Source organism: Triticum dicoccoides, chromosome 7B (assembly GCF_002162155.2).
Source record: "Triticum dicoccoides isolate Atlit2015 ecotype Zavitan chromosome 7B, WEW_v2.0, whole genome shotgun sequence".
Lineage (NCBI taxonomy): Eukaryota > Viridiplantae > Streptophyta > Magnoliopsida > Poales > Poaceae > Triticum > Triticum dicoccoides.
In genome coordinates, this window is record NC_041393.1 from 336442776 (window position 1) to 336445311 (window position 2536).

Sequence of the window (2536 nt, forward strand, 5' to 3'; positions counted from 1 at the left end):
GAGCGTCTCTTGGCCCCAGCCCTAGTTGGGGACAGCAGGCGAAGATGTCTCCGACAGCAGGGGGCTGGGCACCCCTACGTCCACATACAGCCAGCGCTCACGAAACCCAGGTGCGGGCGGAGGAAGACTGAAGTCGATCCCTGAAGCCGCTCTCTCAGGTGCAGCAATGAAGCCCACGCACCCCGAGCATTGGGCGGGATCAACAAGACGCAGAGCGAAGAAGTGGCGTAGCAAGGCAACCGAAGGAAGAATGCCCATCATTGCCTCACAAACGAAGGCGAAGACCGCAAGAAGAGTGATGGATTCGGGGCCCAGATGCATCATGTGGATATGATAGTGGGAGAGCACGGTGTTGAAGAAATCGGAAAAGGGGGGAACCAGTCCCGCCCACAGGGCGTCGGTGAAATACCGGACCTCGATGACTATCCTGTCGATGGAGAAGCGGGACGCGGGCCAGGCCGTCGTCCTCCCGCATTCGTTGAAGATGGTGGCCAGAGCCCAGCTGACCTTGCCCAAGCCCTCTCGATTGGTTATGATCGACCGGTCGACGGCGGGGGCCGCCAGCGATGGTGAGCGAGGCGGAGGCATGGGCTTCTTCCCTCTTCCCTTCTTTGTCGGAGCCATGGCAGCAGAAGGGGGGAGGTTCGAGATTGGATTGAGAGCGGAAGCTGGAGTTCGAGAGTAGGAAGGGCAGAGGACGCTTGGGCGACGAAAAGGGGAGCGGCTGTGTGCGACTACAAGTCCTCCTAGCATGGCACCAAATAAGGAGGCATGGGGGAACAGTGCCGCCCACATCCAATCAACCGCCATGCAGCGCCCAAGGCCGCAGGCTGTTAGGGCCCGTGGCGCTTCGCACTTGCCCTTTCGCCTCTCTGCTTGGCCAAGACCGGGCGCGCCTTGGGCCCGGGGGCTACTGTCGATGTTCTGGGAACGGGCGTCCCCAGACTTGCCTGCCTGCGGCCCGCGGCGTGGCTCAAAGGGGGCCCAGCATGGCCCATCTTCATCAACACAAGCTCCAGACCCTCGCAAGGGGCCAAGCCTCGTGGGGCGGGCGACAAGGAGCTTCCTCAGGAACGGCCTCATGAGGCTGGCTCGCGAGGAGGCGGAGAGATCAAGGCGGGGTACCTCACGAGGGCCCATGACGCAAGCCATGACGACCAAGGGCGCCAGTCGGGCGCCAGCCCGCGCAGTGTCCTCCTTTCCTCTTTGGTGCAAAGGGAGCAAGCGCAGGCGAGAGCATCAAGCAAAGGCATCCATTTCGGTGCAACAAGACCAAGACCAGCCCAACGGTAGGGAGGAAGTCATTGTGGAGCCTAAGCAGTTGTCACCACCAGAGCCTTTGACAGGCGAGGACCAACTTTAGTCAGGATAAGTGTACCCGATGTTCCCCTTCAAAATGGCCAATTGTTGGCGCCCTTCCCGCTCAATATTTGGGAAGAGGCCCATGGCCTTTGCCTATAAATAGGACTAGCCACACAATATAGAGGAGAAGAGAATCCTCACCAGAAAACTAGTAGAGAGAGCAACTGAACTCCTCTTAGCAGTTCATCGCACCAGCCAAGAACAGACCCTCGCGAGGCTGTTCTTCCTTGTATTGTTCATCAACAGCCCAAGAGGCAATCCACCACACCGCACACTGGAGTAGGGTATTACATCACAATGGTGGCCAGAACCAGTATAAACTCTATGTCTCTTGTGTTGTTCCTTTCGTAGTTTAGATCCTAGCGAGTCGGCGAGGAGCAGGTAGGTAGAGGGCGAAATCTCCGTGCGCACCCCAGTGTTCGAACCTCAAGGGTCTGCCGGAACCCGAAATCCGACAATCGTCGAGATGGACGAGGAAGCCATGGCGCTTTGGGGCCAATTCCCTGGGAATTCAATGACGATTGGTATCTTCACGACTACAGGTAGACGTCGGAGGAGGACATCACCGAGGAGGAGTCGGACGATGAGGAGTAGTTCAATTATCTATTTTTTATCTATCTATGTTGAGAACTATTCTCTACTCTCTAGTCTCTACTCTCTATCTCTACTTCTCGATCTCAGCACTGTAAACGCTTTTTTAAAGCGCCGCGCATTGCGATTCTTTTGGAGATGCTCTAACATGGCAGCCACAAGATGCGCGAGTATTACTAGTAGTATATTTTTCTTGCCATGTTGAGATTTTAAAACCACGAGTGCGAATATGCAGAGGAGCAATGAAGACCAAACAAGGGATATTGGGGTCATCTTCAAGGAGCGTGGCAAGTTAAAGAGGAGCTGCACCGAACCTGTAAAACGAGCTTTGGTAAGTAACACCCTTTCAATTACTTTTGTTTAGCCTCGTGTTTTTTGATGTGTATATATTGTAGTTTCTATTTCTCTTAGCCTCGTGTTCTTCGATGTGTAATAAGAAGTGTCTTAATTGTCCTAATGCCTTCATTTTTAGCTTGATGTAGGAAGTGGGTGTTCTCATCTTGTAGTCTGTTTTTATTTTTTTCCTTTTGCATTCACTTCTCTGAGTCCTGTTTATCTGGCTTCTACTAAATTGATCTGTGTT